We start from the raw sequence: 22747 nt of genomic DNA on the forward strand, positions 1-22747 counted from the left end.
AGCTATTACTTGGTATTCTTGTGTCCCTAGGATTTTGGATAGTTATGGACACTACTAGATTTTTTTTCCATTCTGGTAGGCCCCATGTTATGTTTGTGTGTCTTGGAGGCCCCTTCCTATCAAGCTATATGGGCTTCAAAGGATTCAGTATAGCTAAGAAGGATTGTCCCTACCTAGAAAGGTCTTTCATTTCAAGATGGAACCATATTATAGGCTAGCAAGCTATAGACTCAAGTTCACTAATTAATTAGACCCAACAATTATGAATTATAGGCTAGCCACAAATTCTCCTACATCTACATTGACATGTAATCAACAAGCACTAATAAAACACATCCACACAACCACATCAGGTTTTATTTCCATTTTGATGATAAAGTTTAGGATTTCTTCAAGAAAATGAGCACAGCCAAGAAGGTCAGCCAAACAAACATAATGATCAGGAGTAGGTACAATGAAGTACTAATTGCTCATGTTATTGAAGTGTTTACAATACTCATCCACTAAACCTACATGACTACATGCAAATAAAACACAAACAAAGCTCACATGGTTGGGGTTTGTTTCAGAGTTCTTCATTAATGCAAAGAGTTCAAGGGCATCACTGTTGTAGCCATGCATTGCATATCTTGTGATCATTTCATTCCATGAGATGATAGTTTGCTGAGGCATTTTGTCAAACAATTTATTTGTCTTCTTTATGATTCCACATTTTTCATACATGTGTATAAGGGCATTTGCAATGAAAACTTCTGATAAAAGTCCTCTATCAATGATTTTTTCATGGATTTCCATACCCTATTCTAAAGTGCCAACTTTGGCTAATGCAGGGAGGATGCTAGCAAAGGTTATAGAGCTTGGTTCTATGCCTTCTAAAATAATTCACTCAAAATGCTCCAAATTATTTTCAACAAACCCATTTTGAGAAAATCTAGCAATGATTGCAGTCCATGAGACAACATTTTGATGAGGTGTTTCATTAAAAATCTTCAAAGCCTTATCAAGAGCTCCAATATTGGCATATCCTGTAATCAATGTATTCCATGAGACCACATCAGAGTTATGCACTATATTGAACAATTTGTGTCCCTTTTCTTTGTTTCTACATTTTGTGTACATGTCCATGAGAGCAGTCACAAGTATAACATCCCATAAATGTCCGCTCTCCATTATTTTTGAGTGGACCTCGGTGCCCTATTCCAAAGCTCCCATTTTAGTGCAAGATGTTAGAATGTTGGAATAGGTTGACGAGTTTGGTTTTATGCTTGACACTTGCATTTGGTTAAAAATTTCCAAAGCTTTATCAGCAAGCCCATTTTTTGAATATCCTATAATCATTGTTATCTATGAGATGACATTTCGGTGAAGCATCTTGTCAAAAAATTGGCGTTCCTTGCATATGCTTCCACATTTTGTGTACATGTCTATCAAGGCATTGGAAACCACAATATTGAATGCCAATCTGCTTTCTATTTCTTTCTGATGGATTCCCATACCCTGTTCTACAAATCGGTTTTAGCACAAGCAGGCAGGATGCTTGAAAATGTTTCTGAGCTTGGTTTCACACCTGCTAACTGCATCTCTTTGAAAACATCCAAGGTTTTTTCAACAAACCCATTTTGTGCATCTTCAACAATGATTGAAGTCCACGAGATCGTATTCGACTGAGGTATTTTATTGAAAAGCATAAACGCCTCATCAAGAAAACCCTGTTTGGTGTACCCTGCAATTATGGCATTCCATGAAACCACATCTACATTCTACATATTTTCATGTAATGCCCCACCAAGGGATCCAAAGAGTTTCACAAAGTTTACCAAACAATTTTTTTTTTTTTAAACATGAAAGATAAAACCATTCATAACATTTGCAGAAGCAATAGCAACAATTCAAATGAAAATAAACATAACATATATACATAACAGGCTACATTCTTTAAAGATCCCTTAACATTGTATCACATCTAAATTAACTATTAATCTAACATCCCATCCTTATGAAATAACAATGATACATCCAATGTACTTAAACAATATACAAGTGTCCTTTTGTAATTATATTTTAGTTTAGCTCAATCATCCACTGTACATATCACAGGGTATGAAAAGCTTAAAAGAATAAACATCCAAGTAAATAAAGTATATCATCATCATCTAATATTAATCCATGATGCAATAACATAAATGAAACCACATATCATACATGATACATCATCACAAAAGATAACCATACATCACAAACATAAATAACTAAGTGCACAGTTCCTCCCAACCATAAATAGCATCATTAGACCATCATGGATCCTAGCCATCCCTTTGTGCGTAACATTCCAAAGCACCGAAGAGATCATCGGTATTAACATAGTAGGATTGTCACTCCTAAAACATCCTACTAACATGCAAAGTAAAGCATAATAAATCATCAACTAACATATGCACAGTAAAGAAAATCATCAATATAAGAAACATACTAGTAAATACATCCATCATAAGGTATATTATCTATCATAATGCTCCAAGAACATAATGAAGAATAAATACCAACCAAGGATACTCCAGCCACAATGTCTCGGACGGATCTCAAATGATAAGAGTGAAAATACACTACCACCCAACCGCATGGAACCTAAATGGTCCACTCCCACCATGCTGAGGAGATAATCTCAAGTCCCAAATAGGATATCAATTCATAAAGCATAAATCTCTAATAGTCCAGGAATCCTAAAAGTATACTAACTCAAAGGTTCCATCACACAAAATCGACATCTAATTCTCAAAGGCACACAAAGACATGTAGGAAACCTACTCTGCAAGCGGGAAAGTGTCATTGCATTTATCACGTACAATTTACCCTGGCAGTTAGCTAAACTCCATGGGTCCATACTGATCTCATGCAGCCACTAGTATCCTCTCATACTGACAAGGCATACTATGGAATGCACAGTCGCAACCATGCATTCTCACTACTCTCATCCTAGCATGTACAAGCACTCAAGGCATGGGTGAGAACATCAAAAAAATTATCTTTTTAAGTTCATTTAATCCCCATTTAGTGTGTAAATGTTATCACTTATTAACCAAACTTACAATGAGTTACTCTGGCAGCCACTTAGGGCCCCGACCCCCATTGCAAGCCACTTCCCGACACTACAAGTAGATTACCTACCCTAAGCTCATGGAATCATAAATCTCAAAATCATAAAAGTTAATCTATAATAAAATCATCAAATATGCATAAAAGCATCAAATGTCCATAATAAGAATCATCAAATCTCCAAGATAAGAATCATCAAATCTCCATGAGCATCTGAAAAACATCCATAGAAAATCATGACCACAAAAATTCTCTATTGGCAACTGAAGGCATCACTGATAATCATAAGTATCAATTGGTTCTCAATAACCAAAATATATCACCATATCCATTGGTTCTCTACAAGCAACCAAGAATATCTCAAAATCATACTGATCGAGGACTCCAAAATGGTTGAGTCAAACATGTCACAACATGACATCATCAAAAAATAAATTCATATTTCAGTCCCATCATGGCGACTAGAAAATAATCCAAGGATAACTGATCGATGACTCAAAAATGATTAGCTCAAGTGTCTCATACACATACCTCTCAGCTTCACACATGAAGACTGATGAACAATAACAATCAGTAAATACAAACATTTCATAGAGCATACAATCACATTACCATGGTTGGGCTTATAAAGATCGAGACCAAATAAGATCAACATGCCATCATATCTCATAACCCTCAAGCCTCTAGTAACATCCTAAGACTGGTCAACACTAGTCAACCCAAAACCCAAAACAAAAAGCATATAGAATACATGATGCAAACACATGTTTTGGTTTACTAAATTCACATAGTTGAATAATGTGTAGGGGTTTCCAGTTTTCTGTTTGCAGTATACTTCAAGTGTATAAAGTTATCATTTGACCTACAAGTCAACCCATTTGTTCCCCGATAGCATTATTCTAAGAATAACTTAAGGATAATTATTTACTCATTAAACTGATCATCACTAACCTTTAATTAAATTGCTTTCTTTATTTAACTAAGATCCATATTCTAATTGATTAACTCTCCTTCATAAATCAAGGATCATTATTCATTTATAAAAGAACCAATTATCAAACTAAAAAGAATTATAACTTTATTAAAATGATCAATCAAATTAAACAATTAACATAGGTACACCATCCATGACCTATTAACATCTAATAGTTTCCAATTCAATAATACTAAGTCTCACCATTAAAACATCTAAGGTCGTTATTCAAGTCATGAGAGTACGACTTATCAACTTCGATGTCAATACTTCACAACTTTGCTAGAGGAATCGATATTAGCATATCAATTAAAATACTATTACATAACTTGATTATTAATCAAATCTAATTAACTCTAATTAATTTAATTAATAATTACATATCCAAGGTAACATTCCAATTAATATTAGTTGACTAATAACTAACTATAATTTTGTAAGTTAAAAGTCATCTATAATTTAGTACGCAAATATTCATATTCATAGTTCAATAATAATAACTTGTTAATATTTAATAACAAGCTATATTGGAAATCTTATTAATAAATCTAGAATGACCACATTCGTCATTCTTTCAACAATATTTCCATTTTATTTTAATAATAACAAGTTATAATAAATCCCCAATACCAAGTATTATTATCTCAAATGTATGATAATTCAATTAATTAATACTCTAAATTATTAACCAATTCAATTTGATTAATATCTTTTACAGTACTTCAATAATTAACTAATCTCCTCTAGATTAACTCTGATCGTATTAATTGATAACTATTTAAACTATTTACACTATTATTTATTAATAGTTTGTTAGTCCCAACAAACATTAATAAATAATAAACTCATCAAAACTATTATTAATCGATCTAGAGAACTTTACATAAGCTTCATTAGTTAACTTTTAATACCATTAAGGTATATCAATAATTTAGTTAATAATGTATAACGTATTAATAATACCATAATAATTCAAATTATAACAATGTTATAATAGTGACTTCATGTCAATTAAATCTTAATTCATTATCATTAATTTCTCTAAATTTAAATCAACATAATATAAATTATCATCTTACAATTATTTAATCAATATTAAAATCAACCATTAGACTTCATTTTCTAATTGTTTTAATAATATTTTGTCTATATAAACGTTGTTTGAAAGAGATCCCTATCACAAACCAATAAGACTCATTGTAGATTTTAACATGAATAATCTCCAAATTCTTAACATTATCATCTTCATTAAACAACTCTAAAATTGTTTAATATATATTAAATAGTATTCAATATACATTATAAAAAGTCCACTATATAAACTATATTAAAATCTTTTTTCTTTTAATTTTCTCTCATCCATTTACTTAGATTGACTAATAATTAATTACACTTCTTCTACTATTAATTAATCTTAATTAAATTTGATTTAATTAGATTAGATAATAAACCATATAAAACTAATGCATATTAATAAGATTTTAATAAAGGAAGATTGCAATAATATCTTTAATTCGTTTCATGCTTTTATATATTATTTTTGTGAAGTTTAAGCATAAAGAACTCTTGCTTATGGGAAATAGAGAAATATTTGTTCTTGAATAAAACAGTCCCAGTACGACGGCCATATCTCCCTAATGAACTGTTGGATCGAGCTAAAATTTAAATATGTTGGAGAGGGCCAAGTTGCGCCAATTCTGACTGGAGCGATCAAATAAGTTCGATCCCGATAAAAAGTTATGAAGGAATGAGTTTGGGTCTATCCAAGGGGCAGCGACAGGGTAGTTTGTGATGAATTAAGAATTTCCTCTTAAAATAATTGTTCTCTAAATTTCACCATAAAAAAGTTTATTCATACGCATCTAAAAATATAATTGATAGAAAGATTATATCTAACTATTCAAAATTTCAACTTAAAATTTCTATTTTAATTTCAAATCTATTTCAATTTGATTCTAATTCGAACCCAAACCCATTTTCTCTTTTTTTAAATCCATGCATATAAAATTCTCAAATAAATTTAATTGCCCAAATTGAAAATGCATACAATAAAAATATGAAATTTCTCAGAAGACATATGGAAGACAAGAATGTATGATGCGGAAATAGCATAAGAAAAATCACAAGAATCTACCCAGATTCTGATGCTAATTCGCTCTTCCTCAGAAAATCCACAGAGCAAGCTCCTTTCTTCAGAGTTCTTGAGTCCTCCAATGCTCCAATTGCTTTCCACCCCCTCCCTAAGCTTCTATGAATGCCTGAATATAAAGAGCTCTCAAGAAACCTTTGGATTGCTTCTTGAAATCGCTGAAAGGTGTCACCAGCTAAGCATGGATCTTTTTCAACCTTTTTGATGAGTCATAGAGTTGTAGACACCTTGTGCTTAATTGATGCACTAACCTCCATGTTGTTGACACATGTTAATTTCCATGCAAGCTTATAACTCCAATTTACTTTCTAAATAATCTCTATTTAAATTTTATAACTTTCATTTTAATTTTTATAACTTTTATTATTATTATTTTATTTATTACTTTATTATTATTTTATAATTATTATTAATTTTAATTTCTAGTTTTCTTTTATTTAATTCCTTTTCTCCAATAATTCGCATTTAATTAATTACAATCAAAATATCAAAGATCATGATATTTTATTAATTTTCTCAAATAAACAATTTATTAATTAAATCTATTTATTAAGACTTAATTAATGAAAAATTCACCATAGACCTCCAAGATAAAATATAAAATCCCATCATAGAACAAATCATACAAAATAAATCTAAAGGGTTAAAAATCACAAAATATGTCATCTGACACATTCGGTGGGTATTCAACTCAGATACTTGTCCTAATTTTCCAATTAGGGAAAATGGCTCAAAGGGTTGAGATTTGGACTTAAGAATTTATCTCCCCTCTCTTATCATTGAGATAATGTGATAGGGTACGCTCATCCTAGCAATTCAGAGAAGTTGATACCCAGTACCTGCAACCTACATAAAAACCATGCATGTACAAACACAATATATACTAAACTAAATAGACAATGGTAGGAAGCGGTGCATCATGTAGATCCTGACTAGCAGGTGACTATGACTCCCTTCCTTAACCACATCAGACACGCAAGGCAAACACGCACACTATACACATGCAAGTATGGGGTAAGTATCCATAAGAAAGCACATATGATGATAAATCATCTTACTAATCATCATTAATAATTGAAAGCAATGTAATAATCATCATCAATAATTGTGAACACTAAAAATTATCATCATACATACATGAAATGTAGAGTCTAAGTAATCTCATCACATAATAAACTGAATCCATAGCATAATATCTGATAATCTCAAAAGAAGGCTGCTAACTAACAACATAAAACTAGTTCTAAAAGAGTTCAGCAACGATAACAAAATGTGAACCAGGGGCAGGCACTACATGTCAAACAAGTGGCACACATTCTGTATCCTTCCACATTTTGAATACATATCAATTAGGGTATTTGTCATGATAACGTCAGATTGAAACCTACATCTGATTACCTTTCCATGGATATGAAAACCATGTTTTTGAGATAATGTGTTGGCACACACAGGGAGTACAGTAGACAAGGTGAAGTGGTTGGGTTGGACGGTTGTTCATTGCATTTGGTGAAATAGTTTTAAAGCTTGTAGAGGAAACCCTTGATTTCGGTATGCCGCAATTATCATATTACATGAGAAGAACTCTGGTTCGCTTATCTTGTCAAAAACATATCGAGCATCTGCAACACTTTCGCACTTGTCAAACATGTTAATAAGCTTAGTTTGTATAAGAGGGTGTGTGGCAAATGCATGCCCACTGTCATTAATGTGAGTGCTTATTCTCTTACCCTCTAAAAGGGCTTTCTTATCTATGTAGTTTTGTAATAGATGGATGTATGTAGAAGCGTGTACAGGAGGAATGTTCGTGGTAAGAGACAATGTTGACTGCATCCTTCAAGCGACCTTCTGCACATAGTACTCTCATATTTTGATTGAGATTGGTTACGAACGACATCGTATGAGTATGTCACGTCATTCATTTCACAACGAAATGGAACTTCTTGCAATCGGTCTCTGATTTATTAAATGTGATACTATGGCCATTTCGCCTTGGAGTGTATTATTTTTTTTAAATGGATTAATAGTAAATTTGATTTAAAAATTGTACTAGTAAATAAAAATATTTATAAAGTAAGTGGAGAATATCAAATTTCATGATGTTTAACATTGATAATTACTTTATCAAAATTTATATTGTGAAATAAAAGACTCTTTAAACAAATAAAAAGTCTATTGTTAAAAACTTGGATGTAGTAACTAGTACATATCTAGTAATTTATTTGAAATGTTTGAAAATCTTTCTAATCATAAGGAAATACATAAAAGTAATGAATTCAATAAAATCTAGAATTCGATAATTGAATCTAATAAATCTTTTCTTTCAGATGCTTATTCAAACTTTTCTTCTTTTATGAGAGTACGGCTAACCTTGTGTTCATCATTATAAGTCTCTTATCTATTCTTCAATATGTTTAAGTCCTTAACCATAACATCCATAACCTCTTCTCTTTTTTTTCCAAAAATAGTAACTAGAGTGAAAGTTGTATGGTCTTGCACTTTACCTTGAAGAATATATATATAATCACATTGAGGAAAATTATTGCCACATCTTTGACCATAATGATTACCATTTTCATTATTGTTCACATCACATTTAGATTTATACTAATATAACCTTAGAGCCTCTTGTCTTAGATGTAGACAAAACAAATAATAAAAAATTTCTTTATCAACTAATATGAAAAGATAATTTGAATGAATTACATAGGTTACAAATTAAGTATCTAGAATTTCTAGATAAAATTCAATTACTTATACCTATTATTCCCACTTTATGATTAGTTATGGAAGGAGTTATAATGTCCAATGAAACAATATTATATGATGCTATTTATAATCTCATTAAAATTGTAGTAAAAAGTGAACCTAAGTAAGAGTAGAGTAGAGATTGTTTGACAAGAAGCCATGTAAGTTCTCCTTATTTAATTGTAGCCCTTGGAAAACACACACATAAATTACATCTATAAATTTAAGCTTAATATATCTTGGGTGTGATTATTGTGATATATCTCCTCCATTGTTCTTATTAGTCACATCAATTTTAGTTCAAAGTATGTTTATTACATAGAAAAAAGATCCAAAACAATTACATAGTAAAAAGAGAGAAAAAAGGCATATAAATGAGATTTTAATTTTCAAAATTAACACCTATTCAAATGAATCTTAGAGGTTCCATACCTAGTGCATATTACTTCTTCCAAATATTCCAAGTGACCTAGTTTAATGGTTTCTCCTCGCGAACTAACATGCATGCTCTTCTTTCTCAAGGGTCTATTCCTATAATGTAGAGAATGAGGGTGTCCATGAGAGATAAAATTATATTTAGAATCCACATCTTGAAAGTCTTCCTAATGACCAATGTCATTGTTACATAATCTATAAATTGTGTTCTTATAGTATTTGGGAACAATTCACCAAATAACTATTTTTCTATATTGAGAAAAGTCTCTTGAACTACCCTAGAACTATTTCTTGTTAAGATATTAAGAATTTTTATAGGGATAAAATCACAATATGTTTACTCTCCTTTGATAAGTTATTAAAAAATTTATTTATTTATTTATTTTTTATTAGATATTTATTATTTCCTCCTGTCACAACAAATAACCTTATTCTTGATAAGTTGAAGATATTACTTTAGATTAAATTTGTTTTAAAAAATAGTACTTTTAGAAAATTATTTATCTTGGATTTAAATTTATGAAGTTTTCACAATCACTTGACAAGATTTCTAGATTTAACTATGTAAAGAAATGATCATCAACGTAATGTCAAACAAGATGTTTAATTTATTATTTTGGTTAAAAAAATAGTGTGGTTTCCAACTTGATAAATTAATTACTTAGTAAATATAAAATAAGATTTATATTTATTAATTAATTTTCAAATATTAGTTAATAAAGATAAAACATGATAAAATTATATTTTCATTGTCCAGTTGTAATTATTATTTACAATTGATGTGTTCTAAATCAATTAGTGAATATTAACTTTTACAGTACAAAATATAAAGGGTATTTTTGCACTTTGAAGGGGATTGGACACGTGATTTTATTTTTTGAGACACCTCGGAGGAGGTTTATGGAAAATGGGAGCATCAGTTAGGAGAGGATTTTTGTTCTTTTGAAATAGTTGTGGTGACTAACATATCATTTTTTAGATTGTTTGTCATTAGTTGGTGTCTTTTGAGTCCATTAATTGATGTCTTTTTGAGTTTATTGTGAGTTTGTGTCTTTTTTAGTTTATCATTGGTTGGTGTCTTTTTTAGTTTATTATTGAGTGCAATAGATCCTTTTTGTGCACTAAGTAACCTAGGTGGACAAATGGTATGTTGTAGGCTTCCCATGAGGGGGCTTAAACTTTATGCACTATGATCAAATTCAAAGGAAAAAGTAATACATGAGTAATAGTCATTTATATTTGTAAATTATAAAAAATAAGTGGCATTCATTATAATTTATTAATATAATGATGATAAAAACCACCGATAATTCATTTGGTCTTTAATTAAGGTGACTAATTATTAGTGATCAATTATTTAGTCATTTATTTGATCATTTATTTAGTCACTTATATTTGTCCAACCTTGTGATTTTACCCATTGACCAAATTAGTCATTTATTTAATCACTTATAGTTATAAATTGTAAATCATTACTAAAATTTGATCAATTTTAGTCATGTGACTAAAAATTTTAGTCTCATGACTAAGAAACTTAGTCACGTAGTCATTTATTTGCCAAAATTCTACTAGTGAATGATTAGGGAAATTTTGAATATAAAGAGGACAATTAAAGTAGAAGAAGAGGTAGTTCAATGCTAGAGGTAATTATATTGGTTTAAAGGAACTTATTTTGAATGTGGTGAAGATGGACATAAAGTTTTTTACTGTAACTTTGATGGTAAGAGAGTAGGAAGTACTAGTAGAAATACTTTGATTCAAAAAGAAGCTACTAATGCACCTAATGAATGTAACAAATGAGAGAACCTCATGATGAGAAGAACTTTGTGGAATGAGTAGTTGGATAATGTACTTTTTTTTAGGAAAATTATCTTTAAGACCATATCAAAGATAAAAGATAAATGTTGCATGGTGATTATTGATAGTGGCAGTTCAGAAAACTTAGCATATGAAGATATGATAACTATGTTTAAATTGTAGAGATTAGAGCACCCAAACCCTTATCACATCTCTTAGATCAAGAATGAACATAATTTTTTGGTAAGTGAACATAGTCTTGTGAAAGTCAAGATTGGATACTTTGATGAAGTTTTGTGTGATCTTACGCCCATGGATTGTTGTCATATACTTTTGGAAAGACCTTGGAAGTATGATAGGAAAGCTTTGCATGAAAGTAGATTTAATCAATATTCTATTTGGGCTTGTGGGAAGAAACAAACATTATTTTCTTTGATTGAGAAATCTGGGGAAAGTAATTGTGCTTCTGTAAGAATTTTTTTGGTTGAAGGGAATCAGTTTGGGAAAGACATGAAGAAATATAATGTTCCCTTTTCTTTGATTCTTATGAAGACTAGGAAATAAGATGAACTTGAACATTTACTTGAGGTGAGATCTTTGTTGACTGAATTTTAAGATATTATCTTGGATAATACACCTGATGGATTACCCCTTGTGAGACGTATATTTCATTGTATGGATCTAATACTGGAAGCTATTTTGTCGAATAAAGAACCACAAAGACTAACACCTACAAAGAATGAAGAATTGAATAGAAAAGTGCAAGAATCACTTGAGAAAGGTTTGATCAGAAAAATATTGAGTCTGTTGGTGTTTTAAAACATCACAGTTTCAAATTAGCCCGATGAGAACAAAATACATCTAGGGGCAACTACTTCCCATCTGCAACATATCCTTTCATACATTGGGCCAACTATAAGGCTAGACCCTTCTTCTACTTTAGGCTCTACAAAACCTAGGCAGGTGGACCTATTAGATTCTTCATATGGTACTAGTATTCAAAGCATAGACTGAATCTAAACAAAGAAGATAAAAAACCTTATATCTTCTATACTTATGAAAAGATCATATACATGAAATAGCTAATGAAATTACCTAAGCAATTGATAAGATAAGTGAGGGCATCCTTTCACCACTTAAACAGAAAGGGAAATGGATGATTATAATGTTGATTTCAGTGAATCCCCAAATGTCCAACAGTAAGAACAAGTTGATCTTGCAGCTGATCAGTGCCTTATCTATTGGGAAATTCCTTGACTCACACACATACGTCAGGATATCAAATCTATCTTACCACTTTGTGAATCAAACATCAGTGTTCATAAAGGCCTCATTCTCATGAAGTATTCTTCTCAAATAACCAGCAACCTTGTCAAATACATTAAGCATTTACTTGGCTCTTTGTTCCAACAACAAAACATATCAAACATAAAACCATAATGGGATGCAAACGGGTCTAAGTTCTTTGTCCCTAAACTACACAACATTACAAATTACAAAGATAGTCCAGATGAGAATCAAAATGAAACTAAGGATATTCTTGCTCATCGTATTCATTTATTTAAAACTATGCATTCAAGATGCATGTAAACAACTCATAAAACCACTAAATAGACCAGAACTATCTACATTCTAGCTTAACTACTATTGTTCATACAAGAGAAATATGCTAAAGAGAATAGTATCATAGTCATGAGAAACTTTCTCAAAATACTAGAACCTTGGTCCCACAATACTAAGAAAAAACTCAAGATTGGAACTGTTGGGACAAAAAATTGCATGCTTCATTTTGAGCCCCATTCCAAATTTTGAGTCAAACCAAGCCCCATGAATGCCCATAATTGCATATGTACCTCGTTGTACCTGTGAAGCCTCGTGGTGTTCAATATTTCTAACACCCTCCATCTAGCATGTCCACTGGTTCTATGAAGTTAAAACATCATTCCGAGCTATTTGACAAAGTCTTGTTTTGAGTAAATTACTAAGTCTGCATTTTATCCTAAGTGTCAAACAATGATAGGAGGCTGTGTTTTCATTTGATTATTTCACACCCAGAAATGTGTCATGATTAGCCACTTTGGGAATGTCTAGTGTCCTTACCTGAGAACCTATATTTAAGATTTTGAGTCATTTCGAGTCCGTTTGACTAGGCTTTGAATCCCTCAAAGTTGGTAGTTTACTGTTTTCATGCTTTTGCACCTTGCACATAATTCTGGGAAGCCCTGTTTGGTGTGTTGTATTTTTGACCCAATTAACCTAAATCTTGAAATTCTTTTTGCATTGCATTGTAGATGTCAGAGACTTGTTATGTTTCAAGTTTCGGCTCATGACGAATCTATTTGATCAGTTTTCAAACGTGATTCCAAACGCAAATTCTATCCTTTTATTGGTGTCAGCATTTGCAGATTTGTCGAAACCCCTGTTCGGGATGTTGTAACTTGAGATGCGTGATTGGTCAAGCCAAATGGATTGTACACCTATTTTTTCCTCTAAAAATACTCCGAGTGTCTCAGTTTGTAAGTCATGACAAATCCATATGCACACTTTTTTGGGTCAATTCCATTTCCAAAAAATCACTTTCTGTCATTGTTTCCAGTCAGCAAATCTAGGTAGCCCACTTTGAAAGCTCGCCATTTGTGTCCTATTATTTTCATGAGCCCAAATCATAAATCCATAATGTCCTCATGACAGAGAACTAACATCCCAATTTTCATCTTCCCAAGTGTCAGTTTGCCAAGTTTTCCAAGCCAATTCCAAACCCAGTTTGTTGTTTTCTAACATGTTTACTTGCAGGTGATTCTGAGAAGGCAACTTTAACAACGAATATCTTTTGACTAGGAATTTTTCATGAGACGAGATTCAACGAGGTATAAGAATGCAGAACAGAGATTCAGTGGGTTAGATTTCAGAGCCTGGTCAGTTGTTCAGGTCAGTTTTTAAGGCCAGCCAAGAGACTTTCTAGCACCAATTTGACAGTTAGCAAAAAGGATAAAATGAGTTTTTAATGATATATTATTGATCGAATTCGATTTTAATCATTTCAACATGATCAATAGATCAATTCAACTTTCAATTGTTTGGGAACGAAATTTTTTTTTAGTCGGACCCACTTTGGGGCCCGACTATTCCCGCTAGGATTGATGGAGTTTGAGATAAAATGTTGCAGTTTCGAGAGAGGGCAGTGATATGATAATTAATTGTGTTTAACAAATCTTTTGAGTTCAAGAGGGATTTGTAAAATAAGCATGCCACTGTGGTCCTTCTACCACATTAATTTTTTAAACCATGTCTTGCCATTGGTCTAAATATTAATGATGTTTTCTGGAACACTCCACATAAAGAAACCAAGCAGCTAATGGCAATGGAAGGGCAGAGTTTCCACGGCATCTGCAGGGAGCCCACATTTTATGTTGAAGCCAAATATAGCTCACTCAATGTGTAAGAAAGGAAGAAAAGGGGAGACATTGAATGGCAGGAGAATCCAGCATATAAAAGAACAGAGAGGCAAAATTTTAAAAGAAGCCATCAGCGCATAATAACAGTGAAGCCAGCATGTTACAATGAGGAAATAACCTGTTTAAGCAAGAAGAATAGGGGATACCTGCACATAGAAGGTTGAGCCAGCATGTTGAGAAAGGGAGCCGCCCAACAAGAAGAAACTTCACACTTATAACAAGGCAGCCCCACTCACAGAAGATAGAAACTAAGCCACATCAAGGTTTTGAAGCCGCAGGCATGAAAATGAGATGCCCACACACCAAAAGGAGCAGTGAGCCTATCCCACATAGCACAATAAAGACAGAACTCCACCCATAAGGGGATCCACGTTTCCAGCAAGGAAAAAGCTGCCAATTTTAGTGAGAATGGAAATAAGAAGAGAGAGCTCACGTTAGGCTGCTGCGTGGAAACAAGAGTCAACGCCAAGGGAAACTGGAATCATTATTAAAAAGAATGAGATAGACCTTGCACTAAAATGGAGGAATGGTTTAAGAACTTAGTCCCACATTGTCTGCGGGTTAAGGTTCTTAAACCTTTAAATACACTTCTACACAACAGAATATGTGTCTTAAAGACACACGCACTTTTGAAGTGCCAGTTCATTGTGGTGGACCCGTGCACGTGAATAGCTGGCAGGGTCAAAGGGTCGAACGTATTTTGACTTGCCAAATTGCTAATCCTTAAGCGTATGTCTAAAGATTAGTTGGAAAAGCCTTACGGGCTTACGCTCATGTAAAAATAGAGGTTAATATATGGAGGGTTTGATCTTACACCCACCATCGTAAGATCAAAAGTGGTAAGTGTCAAGCTTCCCAATGTTACAAAAAAGCAAGTGTCCCGTATGGATGTAAGAAAATTTTTAAAGACCTCTGGTGATACAAGTGCTCGTATGGGCGTAAAAGAAATTTGCCCCGTATGAGCGTGAAGGGAAAATGAGAAGGTCCTGACACTATGAAAAATGATGAAAACGTATGCACGTAAAGAAAATTCTCAAATTTGCCTCGTATGAGCGTGAAGGGAAAATGAGAAGGTCCTGACACTATGAAAAATGATGAAAACGTATGCACGTAAAGCAAATTCTCAAGGTGCACGGTGATATGGGGAAGCTGATGATATGAATATTAAAAAGATTAATTAATTAATATATGAATTGATTGATTAAAAATATTTCAAAAATAGTGATGGTAGAAAATGAGGATTGACATGTGGCGTCACAGGAATGGAGAAATAAAAAGAGTCTGAAAACAAAGTGAAAATTCAAAAAAATTGTTCCAATGCATGATGAAAAATTTGAATGATTTTAAAGTTTTATATAGTTCAGACTATATAAAATTTTTAATTTTTGAATTTTAAATCTCTGATTCAGTCCAGAACCTTGTTTACACTATGAAAAATGATGAAAACGTATGCACGTAAAGAAAATTCTCAAATTTGCCTCGTATGAGCGTGAAGGGAAAATGAGAAGGTCCTGACACTATGAAAAATGATGAAAACGTATGCACGTAAAGCAAATTCTCAAGGTGCACGGTGATATGGGGAAGCTGATGATATGAATATTAAAAAGATTAATTAATTAATATATGAATTGATTGATTAAAAATATTTCAAAAATAGTGATGGTAGAAAATGAGGATTGACATGTGGCGTCACAGGAATGGAGAAATAAAAAGAGTCTGAAAACAAAGTGAAAATTCAAAAAAATTGTTCCAATGCATGATGAAAAATTTGAATGATTTTAAAGTTTTATATAGTTCAGACTATATAAAATTTTTAATTTTTGAATTTTAAATCTCTGATTCAGTCCAGAACCTTGTTTTTCAAATTACCATATCAGGAGCACTTTTTATCAGAAATAGGCACTTCAATATATCGTTGGAACCGGGAGAAGCTAAATTTTCTGAATTTGGGATCAGATTATGCACAGGTCTTTGTTGATTCAGTCTATAAGCAGTTTCATGAAATTTTGGGCATTCTCAATGCAGTGAACAGATTTGATCATAAAGTGTCAAAGGTGGTTGCAGAGCAGTTTGGAAGGCTTGGTAAAGTCTGAGTGTGAAGAAAATCAATTCCAAAAGATTTTCTTGGCTTTTAGAAGTCAAATTTTAAACTAATTTTCACTTTTACCATAGGTAAAGATCAAGAATCAAATCAAAAATTTGTTCAATCATAGTTTCAGATATTTGATGCTTTTAGAGCCATAACTAAAAAGGATTTGATTTAGCATTTGAGGGAAAAGATCTGAAAGTTGTTTTGAACTTGTTGAGAAGGTTTTTTCAGGTGGACAAATGGCAGTTACATATCAGATCCGAGAATTTCATCTTCTACTATATCTTTCATTCTTTCCTTCATTGTAAGGGTTCTAGTTCTTTGGAGAAAATTGGCTCATTACTGTGATACCAGATTTTGGATCCAGTTCTTGATGCATTTTCAATACTGAGACACCATTTTCTTCAGCAAATTCTTCTTGTATGAACATCAATAGGAAGATTAACACAGATAGTTCAGATCTATTAGGTTGTTTCATGTTTTTCATTTCATGCATATGATTGTATAATTTCAAGGAAATAATACAAAGAGCAGTAGATGATTGAGTTTTAGTTGAATCTTGTCTCCTTTATCAGATAATTTTCAATGTTTTACAGTCTTTGACATAGTGCTTAGGTTGTATTTGCAGTCCCTTAAGGTTGTATGTTATTCATTGTTGCTTATGACCCAAGGGGTTGTGTAAATGCTTTAGGGAATCAACAGGGTTGCAGGTTTACTGATGGGGATATCATGTAAGAATGGGATTTAATTTGAGCATAGATGTCTATTTACAAGTTAAATAGATAGATCAGATGTCTAAGTATACAAATAAGTACCAGATATCCATATGTATGTTTGTGATCTTCATGAATTTGCCCAATGGTTAAGGCACTGATCAGCTGCATATTTGAAGTTTTGTTGAAATCAACATTATTAATCAAACGTTCTTTCCATTTCATGTTGAAGGACCTAAATAGAATGCCCTCACTCAGCTTGTGAATATTCTAGATTTGCATTTAGCTACTGTAGATCTATGTCATTTCATGAGATACTAGGAGATATAAGGGTTTCATCTGCTTAATAGATTCAAGGATATGTTTTTGCACTGGTACAGTATCATTTGAATCTGATGTTCACCCGACTAGGTTTAGCAGAGCCTGAAGCAGAAGAAGTGTCATGCCTTATAGTTGGCCCTGTGTCAGAAATGATATGTTGATAATGGGAGTTAGCTGGCCCTAGATGTGTCATATTCTAATGGGGATAATTGAAAACCCTCCAGCATTTTCAAACACCAACAGGAACCTCTATAATGGATGAGAAAGAGAGAGATACATGAAAGGAATGTAATCCTAGATCTGATCTAGAAGTGACATGTGTCCACTTCAATCTTCATTCCTTGTTGCAAAGCATCTCTCATCTTTCTACAACTGAAAACTAAAATGCTTCTCATGATTGTTTGTAATAAACTTGGAAATATCTCTTCCCTAATGATGAAAACCCTTGCTTTGCCAAAATATCTTAAATGCATTTGAAATGATGATAATACCTTCATCAAACTAACTTGGAGGTGACAAAATCTGCCCCTAACTACATCCCCACTACCTCTGATGTTCATCCAGTTCACCATTGCATCGAAAATTCTGAACTTCTATACCTAAATGAAGCTAAAAAATGGATACCTAAGACGAAACTTTGAATAAATTTAACCAGTGGCTTCTCATGCAAATTTTTTTTCCAAAAAATGTAAAGTTCATTCTCTCCCAGTTCTGATGATATATAATATTGCTATGTTGGTGCATTAGATATGACCAGAATCTCAAAATGAAAAATAGGCTCCTATCATGGCTCTCAAGTTTGTATTTTTTTGAAACTATTTAATTTTATCCTAAAGTTTAGACTATAGGTTAAAATATCAAGTTTATTTAAAAACTTCTGCATGTGATTTCAAAGGGAGAAATTAATAAAATATTAATTTTTTCACTTTTAGAATTTACCACCATTTTCCATCCGGGTCAAACTTATTTGAAGGAGTTGTGACACCTCTGATTGGTTGGCCTTTTTCACCATCCTCTGATACGTCATCCATCTTTTCTATTTGGGTGCCATGTGTTATTTCTTGATTGGTCCTTGTTCTTCCACTTGTGACCGAGTCCTCTACCACGTGGTGGCCTTTGATTGGGTCACTATGTCATTTTTCAAGTCAGCATGGTCACCATGTAATCACAACATAGCAGTGTCATGACACGTGGCACCTCTGTACATGATATTGCCTTGGGAACCACACTACATCATCATGTCCACTTCACCAACCTCTGCCATGTAGTGACCTATCACTATGTTGCTATGGCATCTCATCACCGCCATGTTACTAGTGACATAGCAACCTTGTGCCATGTGTCATTGTTCATCACATCATCATCTTGGAATCTACACCACATCTGGAGGTTCCTTTCCATGTGTCAGTTTATGATTTGTCTAAAGTTCCATGTCATCATCCATCTGTTAGGCATGTTTGTTCAAAATTTCTACCTTCCTCCAGCCGATTGGGGTCCACCACAAGCTTTGTGGCTTTCCAAAAACTTGTGTGTCTTTAAGACACTTAGACAATGAGTGGTTGTTTATTTAAACAACTAAATTTTACCTTGTGGCGTGCATGTGGGACATTTCAAATAAGTGATCTTCAGAGAAATTTTCTCTATGCGGGTGCTCTGCTTCTAATTTCAAAAGTGTTTCTACATTCTTTGTAGAGGACTAATGGATACCTTCATTTGCTTCCTCCAACCTTGTGGAATTGGGCTTTATTCATTGCACCCACCTCACTTCTTAACAAATTCTTTCACCACAATCTGGAAGCACAGAGACACAATTTTTTCCCATAAGTAATAAATGTGGACAAAGATCATGCTATCCAAGGTATTCATCCTAGGGTATCAAATAGAAATGTCATCCCCCACACCCTCTATGTAATTCACAAACTCTTTCATCCTTGCTAACATCTTTTTAATGCTTCAATGTCACCGCATTGTAGCTGGACCTTCACACATTCCTTTGATCTTAAACATTTTTTGCAAATTAGGAGGACTCATGCGTGGAATTAGGAAGGCACGATTTGGAATGTCAAGTAGAAATAACCACCGATAGCCTTATAAAAATCTCCACATCATACATCAAAGAAAGAATTATAAAGGAAGAACATGTGAAACAAAGTCCTCTATCCTCCTTTTAAAGTCATGATTTCACATTCTTTGATTTACATTTTCCTCTGCTAACAGTGTGGGGTCTCAATAGAACAAGTTAACAAGTTTTTTTGTGGCCGTCGGTCTCCTCTTCTTTTTAAACTCTAAGGCATCCTTGCTTTACATTGGGTGTTACCAAACTAAGCACAACTAGATGGGATGATTTGTTAATATGAAGGAAAGAAAAATCAAAACTATGCCTTCATGCATGTAGGTCCTCCTTGTGCAACCATTACTTCTTGACAGTGATCTTCAAATGGGTTGCTGGCATTTGCATTTGGTTGTCCAGAGCAAAAATCAATAGGCTTTCTCCACCATGATGACATCAATGGCTCTCGAAAGCTCCCACAATGGTGAATGAAAGTTTGTAAGATCCGTTTGGTTTTCTTGTTTGTTATAGCCCATAACTGCTAATGTTAGAAAATGAATCCAACCAACTTGTCTCTTTAGCATCAGCCAATGTTCTTGTATATGGCTTTGAATGCTTTCACCAACATCAATATGAAATAATTAAACCATCCATATATGAGCTACATTGGGAGTTGAGAGTCCTCACACAATCTGTATGTTATGTAATGGAGAGGAGTGCATCTGTGCAATTTCCTCCTCTCAGATGAGCAATAGAAACTTCCCAAAAGTGTTCAACCAATGTAACCTCTACTTTGTTAAAGATTACCAATGTGGCCCCAATCCATTTCTTTATTATTCACTCTGTGTATAATCCATACACCTTTTTGATCTCAAATGAAGATATAAGAATATAAGATATTTAATGATCACAAACATTAGGACCTTGAAGATAACCTTGATATCCATGGTATTATATTGATATGATGGAATCAGTCAGGCCTCAAAGGGGGTGCGGCTAAAAAAAAAAAATTTATTTTCAAACAACTAATATTCCAAACTTATCCATTAATCACTTGACACTAATTGAAATCAAAATTGATCATTGAAGAATCAATTAAAACTCATTTTGCCACTTGTTTGTAAATTGCCAATTTTGTGCCAAGCAGTCCTTTGACTAGCTTTAAAAACAAAGCAAAACACCTGACTAAGCTCTCAAATCAAACACATTGATTCTTTGTTCAACAATCTCTTACCCTATCATATTTCATCTTATGATGACTTCATGGTCAAAATATATTGACCATTAAAGTGGTCTTCTTAGAATTGCCTATAAGAAAACATGTCAGAAAACCATAGAATGCATTCAATTTTGTCTTTGAAAATAGGTCAAACTACCAATTGAGGGAACGAGAACTAGGGAATTAGTTCACTACCACAATGAGAATATGAATCTGTGATCTAGCCTCATCATGAATAACTGGGTGCATTTGGCGAGCGGTCAAAGTGGGCTACTTGGATTTGTAGGACTGGAAACAAAGGTAGAAAAGTGATTTTTGCAAATGAAATGGACTTGGGAAAGTGTGTAGACAGATTCAACAAGAATTACAAATGGGCACACTTAAATAATTTTCAAAGTAGAACACAATGGTGCAATCCATTTGATTCAAGTAGTCACAGATTCAGAGTTATGACATCCCAAATAGTGGTACTAATCAATCTACACTTTACAAGTAAAACTTTACAAATTGCATATGGAATCGTTAAACAACTGATCAAATAGATTCGTCATAAGTTCAAATCAGAAACATAACAAATCTTTGACCTCTAGAATACAGTGCAAAAGGAATTATCTCATTTTGATCAACCGGGTCAAAGTTATAACTAGTCAAATAGGGCCTCCCAGAATTCTGAACAATGTATATCAGTATGCCAATAGTAAACAACCGACTATGAGGGATTAAAAACCTAGTTAAAATATGTCAAAATGACTTGAAATCTAAAAAATAGGTTCTTTGATATGCGTACTAAACACTCCCAAAGTGGCAAGTCATGAAACATTACTGGGTGTGAGATATTCAAATGCAAACTAGGCCTCATGTCATTGTTTAACACTTGGGCCAAAATGTTGATTTGGACATTACTCAAAATAGACCTTCACAGAATGACTCAGAATGGCAATTTATCTTCATGGGACACATAGACATACTGAATGCAAGGTGCTAGAAACATTAAACACCTCTTAGGCCTCAAATGGACATTTGGGTACACTTTGCATTAAAAAGTTCTTATAGGGCTTGATTTTTAGAATGGAGGGCTTCAATTTTGAGTCCCAATAGAGTCCTTGTGCAATACCTCTTGTATTAGAACCTAAAAATGGAGAATAGTGAATGTGCACTAACTCTAAAGCTACAAACAAAATAACATTGAAATATAAGTTTCCTTTGCCTATGATTGATGACATTATGGATAGATTGAGTGGAGAAAAATATTTTATGGATAGACTAATAAAAGTTTGTATGATTGGTTGGTTATGCCTCTTGGTTTAACTAGTGTACCTAGTATATTTATGAGTCTGATGAATGAAATTTTGAATACATTCTTGTGTTAGTTTCTGATTTCATGCCTTGAAGATATCTCATCTATAGTAATGCTAAGGAGGGACACCTTGAGCATATCAAACAAGTTTTAAGAGGTCAAGAGAGGAAACATTGTTGATAAATTTAAAGTAATTCTCTTTTATGAAAGAAGAGCTTCTATATCTTGGTTTTATGATTTCTCCTAATGGTTTGAAATGAATCTTAAAAAGGTAAACACTATTCTTGATTAGCCTACACCTAAGAATGTTGGAGAAGTTAGATCATTTCATGGATTGACAAGTTTCTACATGAAGTTTATCAGAAATTTCAATTGAATTTGTAATGCTATGAAAGAGACTATGAGAGGTGA

The 22747-nt window shown here is 33.0% G+C and overlaps 1 pseudogene; it reads right to left on the minus strand.

Annotated features, from left to right (window-relative positions):
* Window positions 1-267: 267 nt before the first annotated feature.
* On the minus strand, window positions 268-8109 carry LOC149536910 (pentatricopeptide repeat-containing protein At2g13600-like; annotated as a pseudogene).
* Window positions 8110-22747: the final 14638 nt, after the last annotated feature.

Source organism: Cupressus sempervirens, chromosome 10 (genome assembly GCF_028749045.1).
Source record: "Cupressus sempervirens isolate cs-2001-9-10 chromosome 10, ASM2874904v1, whole genome shotgun sequence".
In the NCBI taxonomy this organism is placed as follows: Eukaryota; Viridiplantae; Streptophyta; class Pinopsida; order Cupressales; family Cupressaceae; genus Cupressus; species Cupressus sempervirens.